The following is a 21875-nucleotide window of genomic DNA, read 5'->3' as shown; positions in this document are numbered from 1 at the left end:
AGCTCAGTAGCTGAATCACGTCAAGGCCTTCGGCACCCCAGCGTTTCCAATGAGGGGTGGGGAACTGCTGCAATCTTGGCTGCTACGGTCTAGGATGGCCCTGAAAAATTACTGCCGCTCACGTCCTCTTCGGTGTCAGAAGAGATTCAGGGCTTGCAGTCTTTCTCCTGGTGAAGGAGGCAGTTTGGGTTCTGAGTGCCAAAGTTATCTTATTAGTGGCACGAAAGTGTCCCAGCTCCCTGCCTGCCTCCTGCACCTGCAAGGCAGTCAGGGATGGCTGAGCCCGGTAAGCTGGGGCACAGGTGTTCAAGGCTCATAGCTTTTTGTTTTGAGAATCAGAACTCTTTAGCAAATTTGGGGTGGGGGGGGAAATTGAGCAGCAATCAGTAAAATTTGTAAATTCTTTAAAGAATTGTTTTGAAACAGACTGTATTTCTTGCAGAACAGAAATCCCAACTTTTGACCAGCTCTCATATCAACCATTACTGTTCCTTGAGAATAATGTAGGATTCATTTCTGCTGAAGTCCTAGCACCAAATGCAGGAAACATCCTTACTGCAGTTAGTAAGAAGAGCCAGAGACCCCTCAATTCCTTGTCCAAATAATCGGTAGGTAGTGGTGGTCAGTGAGAGTTAGTTACGTAGATAATGTCAAAGACCTTCTGTCAAAAGTTAAGAACTGCTTGCTAGACCATGGGAAAACATGAGTGACCTATTAGATAGGACTCATCCAAAGAGTTCTTTAATTGTGTTTATGGTTTGAGTTAAACAGATGATGCATTCCAGCATGATATGGAGGCAATATAATATTAAGAAATGCAGTGACAAAGAAAGACTGGGGTGAGATCATTCTGAATTTTTTAACAAAGAAAGAAATGAAGTATTAGGAACAATAGCCAAGGGAAATATAAATCTTGTCCTATTAGACAGATCCAATGGGAATTTAATGTGGAAAAACTGCCACAGTACCTTTTGCTTGATCAGATAATCAAAGACAATTTTCTGACTATGAAAAATATTCTTGCTGTGCGAGGTGAGCATGGCACAGATTCACTAAAACGATCGCTTGGAACAGGAGCCAGATTTCACAGTTATGACCTTTTTAGTGTCTCATCAGACAGTCTCTAAAGTAATTCTAGATCTCCAATTCAAATGCTGCAGACCATGTGTGACTGACAGGACAACTGGTTTACTTCTTGAAACCCAACACAACTGGCTTATGATTCCTTTGCACCTTTTTATACGCCCCTAAGCGCACTTAGGGCGCTTCAGTTTTTAACTATGACTCTATCAATGTTGCTAAATTAATTCATCACTGGTATCGCTTAATTCAAGTTTAAGCTGCTGGTTCTTACAATTTCAAATTAAGAACTGTCAAGAAAAATACATTTTTTGCTGCATGAATGTAGATAAAAAGATTAATGTTATGAAGGAGCACTTTTTAAGAGCTCTTGAACCACAATGCAAAGGAAATATTTCTGTGAATAGACTCTTAGGAGTTGTTAATTCCTGAAGTTACAGTGTGGATCAACCCTTATCCAGGTGAGGAAGAAATTGTGTTTGACTTTAAACAAAGTCACAGGAACTAAGTTGATACAGCTTAGGAAGGGTGGCCGGCACCTCGTTGCTACTTGCTGCACAGCACTTGCACTTTGGGCAACTTCCGTTAGTTCTCTCTTCTACCTGACAAAAACCATTAAAGGCTTGTTACAAAAACTTAAGGGTAGGAGGAAAGAATTCTGAATTCAAAGACCACTGAATGTTATTCTGAAATAAAAACCTTTTGCAAAATTCAATAGTGATTGCAGTAAAAGATCTATAAATATAAATTAAAATAATATTATTTAAAGCATTTTAAAATTACTTCTGTGGCTCTTGTGCATTACTCTACTTGTGGTCCAGACTTTGTCACATTATATTAATGCATTGGAACCAGGAAAACAAATTGCTTAGACAGCAACCACAAAAAAGGTCCCAGAAGCACAGGGCGTAAAAAGTTTGAGGATCATGGGTGATAATAAGCTACTTAAAAAACAAGTCTGTATTCCATCAGCCATTGATTATTGCCTCCACATTTTAGGCTATCCACACTCTGCAGGGAAAGCGTTAGCACCTTTCCAGGAAACTTGGATTAAAGAAATGTGATATCCTTGGCAAAACTTCCATGGTATAAATAGAAGTGGATCCCTGGCTTTCCAGACCAGTGTGGACAAAGTTTTTATGTCTAAAGCTCTAATTCTGCAAAACGCTACAGGTGTGTTTAACTTTATGCATAGTAGGACACCAATTGACCTTATTTGGGCCTATGAAATTAAACATGATTGTTACTGTAGGAATGAATGAAAAACAGTCTTATTTTAAGGACACTGTCCAGAAAAGCAGAAAACAAATCTGAAAAATATGAAACTGAAAGAACGAGCAAAGGAAACTTTGCATTTTTGAAGTGTCAAACGTTATATGTCTTGATAGTGACTTTTTTGGTAAAAATTCCAATGGAATAATAAAAGTTTCAAAAGTTCTTCACTAGCTTCTGTAGTGCTCATTTTTAGTTCATGTTTACAGAGTATCAAGATATCATTGTTATTAGATTAAATTAAATAGGAGGTATTAGATAATCTTGCCCTATCGATGTTGTAGATACACTAGTGGTGTGGTATGATTTAAAGCATCATTAAAGTAGGAACGTTGCAAGGTGGGGAAAGCTTTGGAGCTCCCTGTGAGGAGGAGGAGGAGGAGGTCCCCAAGCCACGAGGCACTGCTGGAGGAGGTTCCCAAGCCACGAGGCATTGCTGGATCTGAGAAAGATCAGGCCCTGTGCACAACATTGGGTATTCTCAACTTTCGCTGACACTTCAGGCTTAAATTCAGTGATAGCTCAAGCTCCTGAATACATATCAGAATAAGGGCTCGGGCATAGGGATGAAGATGTAGACATCTCCTCAGGGAGAGGAGAGAGGGAGGGAGGGAAACAGCAGGTTGCGTAGGGCTGTGGAAGAGCTATTGTGTCGTATTACCTTGTATGTGCTTCCTGCCCCGGGGCTGGTTAAGGGGAGAGATGCAGTCCGATTTGTTTATTCATGACTGGTTAGTGCATTCAGGATCAAACTCGGCCTCCCTTCACGTGTGGGAAAGTGTCGCCTTAACAGGGGAATTTTACTTGGTATGAGCTACAGCCTGAGGTTCTTGACTAACAGAGCATTTACTTACAAGCGATGAAAGACAATATATCTCTTTATTTTTATTTGCAGACAGACCTATAAAACATAATACTGTCAGTCCTATAATTGCCTGTCCTAGTTGTGAGAACAGCCAAAGTCTGAAGCCAAGAAAAAATGATATCCCCGAATAACGAGGTATCCAGTCTTTTTTTGTTTCTATGTGTTCGGTGAGCCTATCTAGTCCGTACTTTCTAGCAAATGGCAACAAAACATTTTAAGTGTCATTATGCACCTCATATTCACGGGATTTATTGAATTTCACCTAATATATTTCAATACTAAAACAGACCTGAAGGGAAAAAAAAAACCAAACAAACAAAACCCAACCTTACATGGTAGACATGGCATGGTAATAAATACACGTTTTATCCCTTTGCACTTCTACTGGTGCAGCATTAAACAATCTGTATTAGAAATAATGGAGTAATTCTGTGTTTTCTCCCTTTTTAATTCTATTCCTTAGTATGAAAGAAGTACATGCAGCTGCAACACAATGAATCTGGCTTGTATCTGTAACAAATGACAAATTTTACTTGCCCTGTATTAAGGGTTTTCAAGCCTTTGTTTTCCAGACCTTTAAATATTTACCAGCAAAGAAACAGAAAATCTAAACCTACTGAAAGCAGGCTCACATTTAGTTGCCTTTCTTTTTGAAAAGAATTTATAGACCCCAAGATTTGGGGCCAGAAGTTGAAAATCACATTTCTGTGCCATGAGACTGCTGAAGGTGGTTATCTGCATGATAAATGTTCAGGATTTGGGCCCTTTGGTAGGAGCTGCTGATCAGCTGTAATGTAGCTTTGCCTTGTGTTACTGCTAGTGAACAAATTGAGCTCTGTGTATGGAGACATTTGTCCAAAGTGACCAGTAGTTTTTATTTCAAATATATTCAATTTTGGGAATTCGGTATACAGAGAACGTAAATAATTACTTCAGTGACCTGTGGTAACACTTGTATTCTGGAAGTTAAATTAGGCATAACTAAATCCCATGGTTTTGCGTATTTCTCCCCATTGGCTGTGGGAGAAATAAGGAAAGACAAGTCCCTTCTCTCAGAGGTACTGCTGTATTACCAACTGTGGATATTTTAATCAATGCTTCACTTGTGATAGATGGAAAACTTAGTTTTAGCCAGGATGAGGCATAGTCACAGAGCCTCCTGCTTTGAACGTTTTCAGCAGTGAACTGTGCCCTCTGCTGCTGGCTTGAACAGAGGGAAGAAAGAGCAGCAAGGAATTTAGCACGTGCACTCTCGACCTGAAACACGGGCGAAATGGGACACTGCTGTGACATTTCTCACATAGCTACAGAGTAAAGTTTTTCCCTGAAAGCAATTTTTGCTGTTAGGATTTTTGTCAAATTGTTACAGAAAGTTTAAATTTTATGGTAAGCTCTACTGCTTGGTTGTGAATATTTTTTGTTTTTAGTCTCCTGAGAGACTGAGCCATACTCCATGTAGTGAAAAACAGGAGAGGTAGCAATTTTGAGAAGTTTTTTCTTTCATCAGTGACAAAGCATGAAAATTCATTATTTCTTCAGAAAGAGTGGGTAAAAAAAAAAAAAAAAGCTAACTGTTTCTTCCACCCAGCGGAAAAACAAATGATATACAGCTTTTGAAAGCTTCATTTTATGATTGTTGGACCTTTTTCATCAAATCCTGCTTAAACCTTGATTCAAGGCTATATTTGGCTTGGAAATGTTTTCTGGATGACTATTCTGTCTTTAATTCACCTACCTTTTAATTTTACTGTTCTCATTGGTGGCATGCACAAAGAATAGTTTCGGTGAGCCTGTTAGGGCTGCAATGATTCTATTGGAATTTCTTAAATTTCCAGAAAGAGTTATTAATAATCACATGAAGGGAATATAATTTCAGTGCCGCAAATCTTTGTTTTATGAAAGTATTTCTCTTTTGGGAGTACTGAAATACAAGTAACATATGTAGGTTCTATTGCAAGAGTGTAAGGCAGACATGTACATATGCAAATAAACGTATTTATGTATCACAGATGTAGTCTCATTAACTTCCATTCTAAAAATAGTACGGTTCTAGCCACGTACTCTATTCGAACACTCTACATTAAATCTCACCAACTTAGTACAAACTGTAGATGTGTCCACCTCTTTGGTGGCATGTCTGCAGCATGGATGGTGCAAAGTGTGACTTGTCAGTACTTTTGCCTTTCCACCGGGGCTTGTTCAAAAACTCCTGCGACTTAGCAATTGTAATCTTAAAAATCACATTTGTTAAAAACAGAAATATCTTCAGGAATGCCATAGGATTCATGAGTACACCACAATAACTACTAGACCAGCGCTGCCACTTACAGACACCCCACTTGTGTATCCGCATTAAAAAAAACCCAAACCTTATCCCTGCTTAGAGTTCTTACAGAGGTGGAAATAGCAAGCACCCTAACTGAGAATCCTATTGTGTAAACCAGAAATACAGGAATGTGCTGAATGATCAGGATTTAATGCAAATTGTATAGAAACTAAGCAAGGTATTGTATTTGCAGCAGCTGCACATACTGAGTACAAGCCATCTTCACTGCTGGGACTCCCCCTGGGATGTAACAGAGCCCATCACGCTAAACAGGGCTCAGAAGCATTTGCTGTTTTTAATAGTTAAAGTGTTATAGTTAACAGATATCTATTCTATCCTTAAATGAACAGCAGCTTTCCCACATTTCTGATGGAAGCTTGATGTGCCTGAAAATGTCAAAAATAAGTCCTGCTTGCCCTGCTTCCCCCAGTATTTTAATATCTGTTGCAATTTAGATAAACCACATATTGCCTGCTCCCTGTCATCATGAAATCACACTCAGTACTATCAAGCTACGCTACTCCTCTCACAGATGAAAAAGAAACCAAACCACCTCTGATGTACTGGCAAACCATCAGAGAGAATTGTGCAAATCTCAGGTCAACAGAGCAGACTGTGGGTCTCCTCTCAGTTTAAAAACAGAAAAGTTTTCCAGCCCTTTTCTGTGTAGAGACGGCCCTCAAAACCTGAAACGATGTAAACAGACTGAGATGGAGGAAAGGAGCCAGCGAGCTGAGCTCAGCTTAACAGCAGACGCAATACCTGAGTGTTCCTGAAGGGAGAGAAATGCATGCTTGCAGACCCATACCTTCACACTCTTACCTTTCTTGGAAAAGATAAGTAAGAAGCAACCCTGAAGAGAATCTTCCTGTCCCTTACCATTTCCCCTTCTGTTGCCTGCTGACAGAGCAGGGATGTGGGCGGCCACCTCCTCCCTCTCAGAGTCTAAGAGGATGCTATGGAGGGACACCTTGAAGCTCCATTCCTCCATTTAACTCCACTACCCCAAGGAATTTATTTCCTTTTTTCAGCTCCGCTTTCTCAGTAAGGACATTCACTGCCAGTTGTAGCTAACAAGCAGCAATTTGCCACAAAAGAGTGTCCCAGCTATTTCACTTCAGCTCTGAACAACCTCTGTACCTGGTGGGATAACTCGTCATAAACATGAATTATTAGTTCTGTGAAGAATCCAAATTCTGTGCATTTCTTTACAGTTTTCCCTAATTTCACATTTCCCAGGAGCAGTGTCTTAAAATGTTTGTTCTTATTCAAATTGACTGTTCCCTCGTGTTTCTTTTGTGAAAGATTGAAGTCACTTAAATGCTCTCAATAAGCATGGCTAATACTCTTTGACAGTGTTCTGAGGTGCCAAGGAAACAGTTGTAAATAGAGATATTTTGGGTTCTGTGATTTAGATTCTGACCCGAAAACTGTGAAGAGCCTCAGGGGGATGCCTGGATGCCAATAGGAAAATTAAGGCATGGAAGAAGTATTAGAGATGCAGAAAAAGATCTGAGAGGTGCAAAATAAAATGGGGCCAGACTGGAACTGAAGACATGCCGCAAGATGGGAGGCAAATGTATGTGTGGAACTTGGTGGGGTAAGTATTTTGGCCTGCAGCTCCCTCGTTTGCCTTGAGTATCTCTAATGCAGATTCAAATAACTAGGATATCTTAGCACAGCTTGATGTCAGCAATTTATGTTTTAGCAACAATAAACTCTATTACTCTATCTTTGATACTATTACAGCTTATGGAGATGCTAATGTTAACTGAGGGTGGGCCCTCCTTTTTCTTATCTTTGTGTTTCTCTTTGCCAAATAAAGCAGCCACAAAATTTCTGTTCTCTATTTTCCTTGCTAGATGTGGTACTCTGAAAGTTTCCTTGATTGTCCAGTGTGATAATGTTGTTGTCTTTGTATTAAAACCAGTTGTCCTTGTAGGGATGTTAACCTCATATAACATGAGACTTTGGACTTCAGAAATACTGTTTTCCCTTACTGTTTCAATATTATCTTATTGAACATCGGCATATGGTCTACCTGTATGGTTCCTGTGCATTAACACTGCACATTTCTTTTTATGTGGCCAACCATACAGGACTTATATTTTTTCCATCCATAGTTTTTTTCTACTGATATAACTTGTTCTTCTGCTTCTTTCCAAAATTTGTATGAATAAATGAAATGAAACCAGAATGAATGTAGTAACCATATCAAGAGCAGGTTTTGCAAGTATGAGCTCAATATGCTAAGTTAAATTAATAATATGCCATTTTCATATAAGTTGTGAAGCTTATCTGAAATATTTTTGGGGTAGCTACTTGTGCAGGAGCTTGGACTAGATGATTCCCTGAGGTCCCTTCCAACCTGAAAGGTCCCTTCCAACCTGGATTTTTCTATGGTCCCATAATTGAAGTTTTGTCTGAAATGTTACAAAATATTTTCCTGCAAAAAATATTGCAATGTTAGGCAAGAATTATATTAAGTTTCAACAAACTGATTATTTTTTTGTTTTTCTTCTGTGATCAGATATAGGAATTAAAAAGGTGTATAGGGAATACACTGAGAGTTAAAGGATAAGAAGGATGAGATGTAGGCATTGTCTACAGAACTTGGAACATTGCTGTGCAATGATTTTTATATTTCATAACATTTGGATTAAGACATATACATAAACAAATTGTGTGGATAAATGGTTGCTCTCTGAATTTGTATCTGTGGTGGAATCAATCCTGTGAATAAAGTAAAACAGCAAACAGTCCAGAATGTATAACTTTCCTTAAGATAAGCTAATAGAATTTAGACTTCAGAGAGGCATATTTGTAGGAAAAATAGGGTATCCAGCAGGTAACTGTGTGGATGTTGCAAGACAGAGATAATTTCAACTATTACAACAAGAGACTAGTTCTAAATGAAGGGGATTATAACAGCTATAATTAGCTAATGCTTCCTAAAAGCCTATCTAAACTGTTGGGTTTTTTCCATTCCAAAGTGCAATACCGTAGTGAGATCAAGTGTCATGTAGTAAGTGCAGACAGGGAAACTAATCTTACAAACACAGTCTCATCTGCCATTATTTTAGGACAGTCTTGTAAGTTTACTGCAATGGATACTTTTCCTTTAATGATGCCCTGATTTCTGAAGGACTGTTTACCTATTATATTGGAATATAGTAATCACATCACAATTAATTGTCATCAATTTATGTTAATTTGATCTACATGTCTAGAGATGACACTTTTTTAATCTGTAACCTGTGTTGTAAATTATTAAGAAAGTAGTTGTATTGCTGAAGAAAACAGGATCCCTTTCCTCTTAAAAGAAAACATACTCTTCTCAGAAGTGTTCTCATTACTGTTTTACTGATTATTTACAAATATTCATGGTAACAACATAATAATCTGATGAAGAATGACATTGTCCCTTCTGCAAGGATCACATTCTCTGTCCCCGAAAGTTTTCAAAGGACACAGCTACACAACTGTTCAGACCCTGATAGAGGATGGGCAAAGGGATATGGGAGATTTTTGCCCTCACAAAGGACCAGCAAAGTGCTGCCTTGGCTTCTGCTGTTGACAGGTATTGTGAGGAGTCGACTGCAATCAAAAGAGCTGATTATAAACTTAGAGTTCTGCATATTCCTAAATGCTAGGCTTGGCTGGGTCTGTGCACTAGATGGCTTTCCTACCTAGCAGCAGTCCTTTTTGCTAGTTTTGGGGACAGGGAACAGTTTGAGAGCATCTTGCCTACATCTTGTCCTCCACAGCACAGATTTGTCATTATGACAGTATATCACTGCTCCATCTAACTACTATTTTCTTCCTCATCATACTAAACAAGCAAAAGCTTTAATTATTAGGCTATATGAAGAAAAGATTTGATGAATATCCAAGTGACTGTCTAAGCAAATCTTAATAATAGCAAATCTTAGTCTTCTTAAGTCAAGGCTAAGACTTCATGATCTGTTTAGATGACAGATGTTAGGCATATTTGATGTGATCCAGCTAAAGTAGCTGTTTTACAGCACCTATAGTAACTGGGTCTGAAAAAAGACTATTCTGGAATTATGAGATATTCTGTTTTTAATCACATCCTTTATTTTCTCAAAATAATCTTTGATAGCAACTGTTTTTAATAAGCATTTTAAGTTTGATCATAGGAGAAACAGAATAGGAAGTGATTTATGCTGTAGGATGATTTATTAGAAGATATTTGTGCAATTATAAATGTCTGAAGTCCCATTGCACAGCTGTTCCACTGTTCAGTGTCCATCTTCCACTGGGGGGAGCCGGCTTCCCATGTTACTTGAAAGAGAGGTGAGTGCTGCAAGCGCTGGGAGTGTTCAGAGCCGGCTGTTTGGTTCTTGCTGTGCATCAATGGATTTTTTTTTTCCTTTTAAAGGCACTGGATCTCATAGTTTGTAGTATTTCCATCCAGATCTTTGTAAAATGTTTCCAGATTTTGATATATGATCCAGCCCCACTACTGGAGGTTATTCAGGCATGCTAAGAAGGGGAACATAACTTGCCTCAACTGAGTCGCCAGTGCTAAAATGGCAATTTGCAAAGGAGAAACATCAATTTGTGTCAATGCTTCTTTTATCTGAAAAAGCAAGAAAATATTCATAATACCAAATGACTCATGTTTAGGAACACTCCTGCAATCAAGTTGTGCATATAGGCATGACTCTTAAAATATGAACTTCTGATGGAGAAACACTTGGTATGTGTCTTTGGGCATCCTGAACCACAACTTGAGCTACTTTCATATTGAGAGGACTGACAACACCAACAGACTCCTTAGCTGACTGTGCAATTAGAAAACCCTTCAAAAGCAGGATAAGGAGACAAAGACAATTAATAGTTCCACATGCCATTCCATGTATGAGGATTTTAATAAGTTGTCACTCCTAAAACCAAACCAAAACAAAAAACCACCAAAGATAAAACAAAACTCCAGTGGGTCTGCTGCTAGTCTAAAGCTCCTCTGCACATTGCATATGCCACAAGTCAAACTGCTGCACACATACGGCACTGCTGATCTCTACATGCACGTCCAAATGTCAAGTATAATAGACAAGTAAATGTTTGCAGAATGGTAGTACATTGTGTGTATATCGAATTTCCAGAATTTCCACTGTCTTGAATTTTAGGGTGCTTAATAGTGAATGTTATTAGACATCAGCTTAGCAGTTCACCACACAAAGCATGAAGGCTATATATTATTATCAAAAGCAGTAGACTACTGTCAAAGCTGGTAGATTTGGCAGGGCTCAATAAAGATGATGTCCTGTACACAGTGAAATGTTGTGAAATATATTGATGTTAAAAAGATACTTAAGATACTGTATTTTTTTTAAGGCACTACTAGTCCACATGGAAATGGCTTAAACCCTGATTAATTTTGGAAATTGTGTTGGATAAGGGTTAGCTGATTTCATGGATAATGTATCCAGCAATTTAAATGGAATTCTTTGTATTTATTTGTGTGGTTTGGGTAGATTGTTATTTTGCTGTATTTGAATATAATGTTTTGTCGTAATTACAGGGGTTTTTTTATACTTGAAGACAAAAAGTGGTTAAACATGGACCTTTTTTAAACTCATAAAATTAGAAATAAAAACTTGAGAACAATGCACTGGATGCTCAGATGGTGGCAAGTGATTACTTAAATCTTTTTCATGTTTGAGCACAAGGAAGTCTGGAGTTCTACTAAAATCATTAAGTAAAAATAAACTTATTTATAAAGATAAAATATTGCCACCCCCACTCTTCCCAATGCAATGATTTGACTCTGCAGAAACACTAATCATGCAATAGGATCTCTGACCTAAAAAAAGAATATCTTCTGTCTACCTCAAGGGAGGTTTCTTTGGAAAGGAGCTTGCAAAAACAGAACAGATTCCTGGCACTTTCCATACTGATAGATCACCGACAGAATTTGTCCAGTCAGGAGGACACACAGTTCTCAAGAGAAGCTCCATTCCTTTTATTTATTTTGCTGTTTTTACAAACTGTAATTTAAGAATAAAATACTTTTATGTGGTGAAAGTGGATGACAAGTTATTAAAAGAAATGCATCTGAGGAACAAATGGCAGTGCAATTGTGTGTAGAACTGATAAAGAAATATTACGAGACTCCTAGAAATTTTCTTATCTTACATTTTTCCATGCTTGGTGACCATATTAAAATTAGAATAGAGAAGGGCGAAGAGCAACCTTAGCTGTCATTCCACCATAAACAAATTTAATCAGACCTTGAGGAGCTGAGGAAACTCTTCACTGCAAATTATTTTGCCACCCATCAAGAAATCGTGTCAGTTCGCCGCCACCACCACCACACACACTTTGAATGACAGCGCACACAGCAGGTAGTGCTCTCTGGGGGAAGCTCCCGCTAGTACCCGTCCACCCGTGTGAGCTCACCCATGACTTCACACGCGTATTCCCTAGGGTGTCCTGAGCTGATTGCCTAAGGTTTCCCGCAGGTTCAGTGTCACGTGCAAGGAGCCCTCCTTGAGACGTGCTTTCCTTCTTGCTTTCTGGAGAAACCTCCTCGTGGAAGAACGGGGCTGTCAGAGGAGGAGCCTGTGACTGGTGAGCTGCGGTACTGCTCAGCTCCTTGGAGGAGTGACCTGATCTCTGGGTTTCATACTTTGCCTTTCCATGTAACTGATAGCTTGACGTAGCCCTGCAAGTGCTTAGCTGAGTAACCTTAGTGGTGAACGTTCTTACTTCGGTAGCCAAAACAGCAGAATTTGCAGGATCCCTTTCAGGTCTTTATTGAGATGCATACTTTCTCCTGGTAGCTAGCTGCGCGCTGAGAACGTCTTTGATCTGAGTCAGCAGCAATTAGCTGGCAGTCTCTGCCAGCAGCCCTGGGCAGCTCAGGAGAGCTATAGGTGTCATCTGTCTTTCACTGGAAGAGGTTTGAGATTTGAACTCTGGAACTCTATTACCACGGTAGACTGTCTATTTAGCTGAGGTTATCCCATATGCAGAACATGAACATACCCATTGGAAATTATTACAGAGACTCTAGGGGTGATGGGATGATTTGGGTAAAAATTGAGCCTGATCTTAGACATCTTGCAATACAGATGTAACCTTCAGCTGCAGATACTTGGAGTTCGCTGACCTTGCATTTGGTGTACACAGAATGACAGATCTATCTGGAATCTCATACAGTTCCCTACGGTTTGTAGTCCTAAACTTGAGAATGGGGCTGAGCAAAATTTTTCATGCAAATAATTTCTGCAGTTGCTGATCAGTGTGTTTGAACTGAATCTGGTGATAGGTACCACTAAAATAAATGGAAAAAATACTAGAAAGTAAAACATTTTGTTCTGACACATTCATTTTCATTTTCAAATAACAACATATATTCAAACTGAATTTATTTAAAAAATTTTAAAGAAACTAAATAGTGAAAATGATGCCATTGATAACATTGAATTTAAAAATCATGTTAACGCAAACACCTCTTTTCTTAACCTTTTTTTTCTTTAATTTTCTGTTTAGCAACTGGCTTGTGACATTATTAATTCAGAGAATTTGGCTAATACTACTAACATTTACTCCAGATTTTATATTTTTCATTACTCAGGATTTAGTATTAAGAAGTACCTTCTACATATTCACACACATATTTTGGTTATGCAAGTGTATGTGTTTTTATGCGTGTAAATTTGTTACCAGAAAATGAAGATGTCCACATGTAGATTGGCTCCACCTTTGCAGTCTAATACTTTCAAATGATAAAATGACACAAGTTGGAGGTGGATAAGTCATCTAGGCCTAATCTCTTCAGAAAGTCATGATTTGTCTTGCACTTTTCTGTTGCTTTTCCCAAATTAGTGCTAAACATTCCAGGTGAGAGGGGAAAGACATACATTACATGACCATAATGTTCTCTTCCATAACGTCCACCTCTCATTTTATGCTGTGCTACAACTTTATGTCAACATTGCTGCCGAACTGGAAGACAAAGAATAGCATATGCTCCCTTCTTGATCTCTCACCAGAAATTCCTAATTTTATCACATTTTGTTAGTTTTTAGTCTCTCGAGTTTAACTGGAAAGTGATTAATTGAATTAAACTATTTTGAGAAAGATCTTAATCATGGCATGCATTTTCCCAGTCACAACTGCATCATAACCTACAGCATCTCTGAATTTATTGCTAAACAAATGCTACTGGTCTGGAACACACAGATGAAAATTGTTGGCTTGTTGCCCAGTTGTGTGTGTAAGATCTATAATTGAAACACGGGGTTCATTGTCTCTGTCAGGAAAGGTATAGTGATGCAAGGTTAGAAAAATATTTTCCATGTCTAATGCCTTAGAATATTTTGCTATAATTTCTGCAGAGTACCTTTGAAAAAGCACGTAGCTAAGATTGGGAAAGTGCCCAGTCAGAGGCACACAGAAGAAGAATGAACAGTGAAACTAGCTAGACAGATAGCTAGCTCCTTCCTCAGGGAAGCAAGCTGAGAAAAATATAAGCATAAATTTCAAGTTGCTGACAATGTACAGTCTGCTGCTCCTTCCACCTAGCATGCTACTTGTGGATTATAACTCTACAAGTTGTCACTATTACTGAGCTGTTTATGTGTAGATTATAAACCATGACCATCATCTTAGTTGCAGAAGCAGAAGTTAATACCAGAGGGCACGGCTCAGCATCACTCCTTGGAATGATGCTGTTACTGTTTCCAAAAAAGTAACAGTAGTCACTATCATCCCTGTGAGCATGAAGCATAGATTTCCTTATTCCTAACTTATCGCAGCAAGGTCCTTTGCAGTATTCTCTGCAGACAGGTTAGGAAGATGTGTGGTGTTTGTGCCAGAACATATTCTGTCCTTGCCTAGAACAGTTCCACAATGACATACAAGTTTTACAAATAAAAACTTTTCCACTAAAGTATCCAAAAGGTATACTGATATTTTTACTGCTTTTACAGGTAGCACTGAAACATCTTTCAGGTCAGGAGTTAAGAACTTAGTTCTGAAAGGTTCTGAGTGCTTTGGCTCTGTATTTCAGACGTATTTCTGTACTTCTGCACTAATGTTGGTATGTGGGTAGTGCACTAAAATGACCATGAGGTTTGAATAGCAGCCTGTGGTTCAATCACATAAAATATACTGCCATCTATCATCAAAACTAGTCATGAAGTCTTGGAATCAACTCAGGAGAAAAGATTTTTTCAAAATCTATAATGTAGAGCTGGATTGGGCAAGTGACACATTTGTAGAGAATGGAGAGTAACACCATGGAGAAAGTTAATGCAAACTGAAGAAAGAGGCTGAGGAACAGAAAGACATAGAAGGGTAGGAATGGAGGAGAGAAACTAGCAAAGTCTTTTGTGCTAGACAGACTGCTGTACATGCTGAACTGTCAGATCAACAGCATTTCAGTTCGTTACAACAGCAACTTTAAAGTGTGGATGTGTTGCAGAATCCATAGCCCAAGCTTGTAAGGGGTCATACTAAAAAAAGCTGAATACAGTACAGGAGACCATGCATATGCATCAGTATAAATTAACAGAAATGGAGACTTAAAATATAGAGAATGGAATCTGGCAATTTTGCTCATAAACCTGTAACATATTTCCAACTGCAAAATTATGTACTGCTCTATTACTGAATCTTCTATTAGATTTTTACAAGCTATGTCCTAGGATCACTTGCACATCATTCTTTTAGTCCATTTCTGTGAGGTTTGTCAAAATGATCTTTTTATGCACTACTATTTCCTAAACTGTTCTCAGTCTCTGAAGACTTTTCATTCTCTGTTTCCTCTCTTCTGGTAATACCTGATGTTCTTTATGTGTTGCTGAAATTTCTGTATTTGACACAGATGAGGCTTCTTATACTGACTCCTTTACAACTATACACTCCTTACACTTGCCTTATATAATGTTTATACTTCTATACATCAAGTTATCCTCTTCTGACCTAGAGATGATACTTTCAAAGTTTCAAAGTTGTTTTGCAGTCTCAGAGTAAAATCTTGACTTCATTAAAGGGAATAGAACCACAAGTGTTAATAGAAATGGGACGCTGGGCTCCGATCTTTAGAAGTGCACAAATGAGATGGATTCAAAAGGAATGATTTTCTCAGGGCTTTGGGAGACATGCATCTCTCCAGGGATTTTTGGAAGATGATTAAGGGCCAAAATCTCTTCTGCCTGCAGAGGGCATATTTCAAGGGCTGGAAACACATCTAGTGATTTTCTTACAAAATGCTCTTTTAGGAAGATGAGTCTTACTGAAAAAGAACATATGAAGTAATTCTGATTTTCTGCATCATTACGTATTCTACATATATCATTGAGGTGTCTTATGCAAAGCTCTGAGTCCAGATCTTATTAACTCTCCTAGCTTCATCTTAACATTTCTGTGGTTTGGTTAGGACTGCTCTCAGGTGGATGTTACTGCCATTCAAGATGAAGGTCATACATAAAGTTCTACCTTGATATAGAAGAGTTGCCAATCTGCTGAAATTTTCAAATGGACACGTCCAGAGCTTATAAAAGCAAACAGTATAGGTCAGATTCTCATACTTGGATTATTTCAAGTAAGACTGTGCCAGTGTGTATAAAAGTAGACAGCCCAGCTCAGATTTGGATTTCAGTGTGAATGCCATACAAGCAAATTCCTGTGGGAAAACTAGGAGAGTCATCTTCCTGCAGAGTTTATGCAGTTTGTCAGATCTGGACAATGTGTCTTACACAGGCAGTATATTTTTGTTCTGCCAGATCTATATGTGATACTTAATAAATTTACTAGATTTTTTTGCTACTGATACTCTTTTAAGTCAATGTTCATTTTAATAGACTGCCAAAAAGAAAGCTTGTTTATCTTTCAGTTTACTATGCTAAATCTGAACTCTCTTTTACTGTTTTCATGCTTACCGTCTCTCATGAACTAAATATAAGCTTTGCAAATGGCAATGTAGGTTCTGCACTATAGCAGGAGCAGGACGGGATTTTGCAAGTGAGCTGCTAGAGACAGAACTGAAGATATATTGCTGAACTATATGCTTTCTGAAATAGGAATGTCCCTTAAAAGTCTGCCTAATGTTTGTCTAGATGTGCTAGATTCTGCTCTTCATTAAATTAAGTAAATGTAGCTAAATAACTCATGTTGTATAAAAACAACAAAACTGACCCAATATGCTTCTCTTTCTCCTTTGGCAGATCTTCCAACAAAGATTTGGCTGTTAATGGGGGTTTCCATTCATGCCTACAATGTTTTCCATAGCGTGGCATGCATCTCAGTGGACTGGAAGACATATGACAATTTGGCTTTTTGGCTGTGGCATGCCACCATGGCATCCCTCAATCAAAAGCAGTGTGACATGCCTTTCTTGCACTGCCTGGAATGCAATGTGCAATATGTCAAAAAATATTGCTGCCCCTTCCATATTTTGTATTATCAGATTCCTTTCTGCTGTATTGTTTTCTTCCACAAGCTATTAAATATAGTGGAATATATTTTATATTTAGATTGGCCATAAGGACTGAGTAAATACTCTTGCTCATTTAACAGTGTGCTCATTCTGGGCACGTTGTGTGCTCTGGTAAAGCCCCGTGTATGAAATCACCCATGTGAAATAGCCCTAAGCACGGTGGAACCTGGGAAGCTTAACTCTGAGCAGGGGAATTCTTGAATTACATTCTGCTGGTATATTTACTTCTGTGTCCCCTTGCAGGCAGCCATTCTTAGCTGTCATGTCGGCCTCTGGAGACTGCTGGAAATTGGCCTACTGAGGTGGAGCAGCACTTTGGTTGCTCTAGATATGTCAAGGTATTGGCCAAGCTAGCCATGACTGGAGGAGTCCAAAGCTGCTGTAAGCCATTTTTCCATGCATCATTTTTCCATATGTACTTTGTGTGCCCCAGGTAAAGCCACGGTTCTCAGCCATTTTCCAGGCTCTGCTTATGCCTCCTTTCCTTACTCAAAGATAGTGTCTTTGATTTCAGTTAAGTTATTTTCATGAGTGGGATGAGCAAGATTGTGCCTGTTGTTTACTTGGCAGAGACAAACACTGCGTCTGAATTGCACATCCAACAGAAAGTGTCCCACATCTAGCACATTAATTAGCACTTGCCTCTTTGTTTCAATATTTCCTTTAGGTGACAAATTTGCAAAATCTCTTTTGGATGAATAGTACCTTACTAGTTATGTATCTGACAGGACCACGTTTGACTTCTGAAAAGCTCTGGAAAAAAACTGTGATCCTGTGATTGGGTACCAGCTTCAGACAAGAGTGTGTCTGCAACTAGTGTTTTGTCCACGTTTATCCCACCATATTTGTCTTTGGTAACACGCATGTGTGATGTTTTGCATAGGTGATTTTATTAGTGTAAAAGAGAAGCAGTTTATCATGAAGACTGCTGTTTTACTTCTGCTGTGATTGGATTCTACTACTATTTCATATGTATTTACAGATACAGCAGTGATAGGAAGCTGTCAGCCATCTTTCAAAGCTAATACATCAGCAGCATTCTTTAATTAAATCCCTTTCCATTTTATGCCACTTGCTTTCTACTGAGTTAAGTCCCGACTAAAAAATAGAGTGCAGTAAAGTAACTGAGATTTACCTGTAATCTCACTGCTTGTGCTGTATTACAGAACCTTTCTATAAACACAGTTTAAGAGAAGCCAGGTTTAGTATTTATTCAGCCTGTGCTTCACCTAGCAATCTCCAGTTGACACTCAGATCACTTCTACCTTTAAGAACAAAATCAGAACAATTGGAACAAATGCACAGTTTTCCTTCCGCAAGTAAAATCACAGACTTTACTAATGCTTTTTAGACCCAGCCATTAGCGATGCTGCTGAAATCTGCCACTCTCTTCGGTCAGTCTGATTGCATTCACTTTTTTCCTCTTACTTTTGTTTCTCTGAATTCTCAAATCTTTATCTTTCTGATGAAACAGATGTCAGTTTGTTATGAGCTCCATGAGCTCCTACAGTTCTTGGACCGAGTATTACGGCATTACGTTCTCAAGGGACAGTAACCTCCTGATTAAGGCACAGATTAAGGAGGACTCACCCTGGATTCCCTGCTGTTTTGCACTCTTACGTACTCACAGATAAACAACTTCAGACAGGATTTTAAAAAGCATGTAAGAGAGGTAGGACTACTTTTATGAGTGCCAGCCTACAAATTCTGTACCTCAATTCTCCACCTGAACAATGGGTATAATATTCTTTTCAGAGGATACTGGAAGACATTTTATTAGTAGGAAACTGCAGTATTGTGAGTGAGTAGTTTTGCAGCTGGGTAGGCAGAAAACTTTATGTTTTCCACAAATGACCTAAACTGATCTTGTTATGCTCTCGCCTTTGCTATTTCAGATGCATGTTGACTTTCTAAGTATGTCAGAGGTTTAGAAAAATAAACAAAGCATTTCAATGCAGCTGCGAATGTACTCGATAACTGTGTTCTTCTCAAATGTTTAAAATTCTGGGCATTTCTTAAGTATAATGGCTTTTTCATGACAGAAGTATTTACTTCCTAGAGAAAGAGATGTTATGAAAGTTAGATGATAATGAATTTTTGAGCCAGTATCAGGAAAAAAAGTTAAATATGAAGAAGCTAAGGGATGCAAAAATCATTTTATTGTGATTATCTTTCAGTGCAGGTACTACATTTTCTACCTTTGCTCTACCTTTGATGATGAAAGCAAAAGCAAAAGAATAACAACAAAAAGCCAGGGAAATACTGTGATATGACTCAGTGTCTGGGGCTGACTCCAAGTAATTACAGTGCTGATCCTAGCATTTGTCACTTGTATGTAAATCAGTGCCTAGAAGTTGCAATGTGCAGAAGCTGACAAAGAGCTTCCTCTGCGTGTCCAACAGAATCAGGTAAAGCTCACTGGAAAACCAAATTATGAAGACTTTTGCTGTAGTTGTGGGACTTCTTAGTAGAGAAGACTGTGCAAATTCTCATTCAGAACAAAGAATTGAAATATCAGTGAAAGAACTGGCTTGCATCTTTTTCTGTGTAATACAAATCATGTCATTACCTCCATAAATGGCTACAGTAAGTATTCTTTGTATATATGAAGTTGATTAAATGTCCCTCTGAGCCTTCAATAAACAAGCCTACTAAAACTGCCTGTTAATACAGACAGAAAATAAGCTGCTCCAATTAGAATTTCATGAGCTCATAAATGTTTCTGTCTAACAAGATGAGGTAGAAACCATTTCCCAAGGATTAATATGTAAGCTTTCTGAATCAAAATTGCAACAGGTGTCAATTTTATATGCCTGTCTGTACAAACAAATGTGACATTATTCATTTGATTGATGACAGAGTAAAAGATCGTATTTTCTTTTGTTTAAAAGAGTTCTATTTTAAAAGAAAAAGGTGTAATTTTTCATCATTTCTAAACCATTTCATATTATTTTCTTAATTTAATTCTGTCTAGATAAGATATGAGGAACTAAATTTTATAAAGGACACTTTTACAATGACCATATCTTTGTATCTTTAAAGGTGACAAAAGGTACCTCTGTGGTTGCATGAGTTTCAATCTGATAAGATACACATTTTTATATATAAAGACACAATGTAAAACCTTTATAAGTTTAGTTTGGTGAAAAGTTCCTTAACGGACTTTCACTCATGTTCGCAGTCAGCAAGTGAGGTGGAAAATACCTGCAGACATAAGGGACGGAGTCACAGCTGGAGTAGCAGGGCTTATTTTTACAGGTTTTGTATGTTTACAAGAACACTTCAATTCATGTGCTGCTTTGTTTTGGCAAATGATTTGTGTGCCAGTCTAGTTGTGAATAGGATTTAATATCTATGCTACTGCTAAATATAAAAATCAGCACATACCTATGATCTGATATTTCTAGGGGTTCTTCTAGGGGCTTTTTGGGGGTCTGCTCTGTGTCTTGTTCTGCCTGGTCATCCTCGGATGGGCATCAGGCCATTTGTCCACAAAGTCTCACACACCTTTCATGTGATAAGCATCATTTGAGGAAAATGTCTTCTACTGATGATTTACTTCAAAGCAGGAAGAAGAGAGGGTGTATATAGATGAGACGGTTTACTAAACAAGTAGCTTCCAAGAAGCCATTGTAGCTACCCTAAACAAAGTCCAAATTTAGTTATTTATTAGCATAGCAATAGAAGTAAGCTAGAAGTGGAACCCTTGTTCTCCAGCTGGTTGTGGGATATAAAGCATGGCCAGAGTGATCCTATGATCTGTACACTGCAGCTTCTGAACCTTTTCCCTGTACCCCACCAATAGATGGGGTACAACTTTTGGAGTCTTGGAGCTGTGGATCTGTTTCCATGCTACTTTCCAGTGCTGACGGGGGAGCATGGAGCATTTGAGCAACTCTGCTGCAACTCTGTTGGAAATCTTCATGGCTCACAATGCCTCTTGGCAGTCTCCCAAACATTCAGCTCGAGTTATTACCCAGCTTGAGGTATGTAGTTTGAGGTAGCATTTAGCTCGAGGTAGATTTGATTGTAGTAGCCATAAAATGGAGTGATAAAGGCATGGGAGATTGTGGTGAAGCTACTGTTTGAAAGAAGCTTTGACTACGTAGAGATAGAGAGAGAAAGCCAGCTATCGGAGCCACAGTGATTCCTGCTTCTCCATCACCTGAAAAACGGCTGTTTTCCTGACTGAAGTATTGATTTGTAAGCTGCCTAATATGACAAATGCTTGCTTTTGCTCGGAGATGAAATATCCACCCTCTGTTCTGATTTCTCTCCACACATAGACATATCCTATGACAGATCCAGTCTGAATTTCCACCAGTTATGCCTCATCCATGCTCCTTTCCACTGGGTGCCAGCAGACTAAACAGTTGTAAAGAACAGTACATCGGCGTTTGGCCTCACAGTGTGGGTTCAGGCTCTGTATGCCCACGTGTGTGAATCACCTGTGGGACGAACAGCAAGCTAGCAGATGTGTGCAGTTGTGCGCTCAACTTGATGTAAAGCTCCCTGAATAAATGAGATTCAGCTCAACAAAATCAGATCTGAATTTGATGTAATAACAAGGTATGGTCTTCTCTGGAACTGTTAGAGGCTAGCTTTACATAATGGCATGGTTTTGGAGATGAAGAGATATCCTTCTAGACCAACATTGTGCCTTTAGGAGTTGTTAATATGGGAATTCAGGTTATCTATGAAACCAGTGAGACAGAGCTCTGTAGCTTGTTTGTGCTGGGAGCTCATCCAAACTCAGCTTCAAAACAGCCATGCTGAACATAAAGAGGGGAAAATATTGCAGGCTCTCTCTTGCTGGGGTGTTGCATTCCCATCTGGCTCGCTCCTGTTGTTTGCGGGCA

Source organism: Dromaius novaehollandiae, chromosome 2 (genome assembly GCF_036370855.1).
Source record: "Dromaius novaehollandiae isolate bDroNov1 chromosome 2, bDroNov1.hap1, whole genome shotgun sequence".
Lineage (NCBI taxonomy): Eukaryota > Metazoa > Chordata > Aves > Casuariiformes > Dromaiidae > Dromaius > Dromaius novaehollandiae.
Note: the sequence above shows the minus strand (reverse complement) of the source record.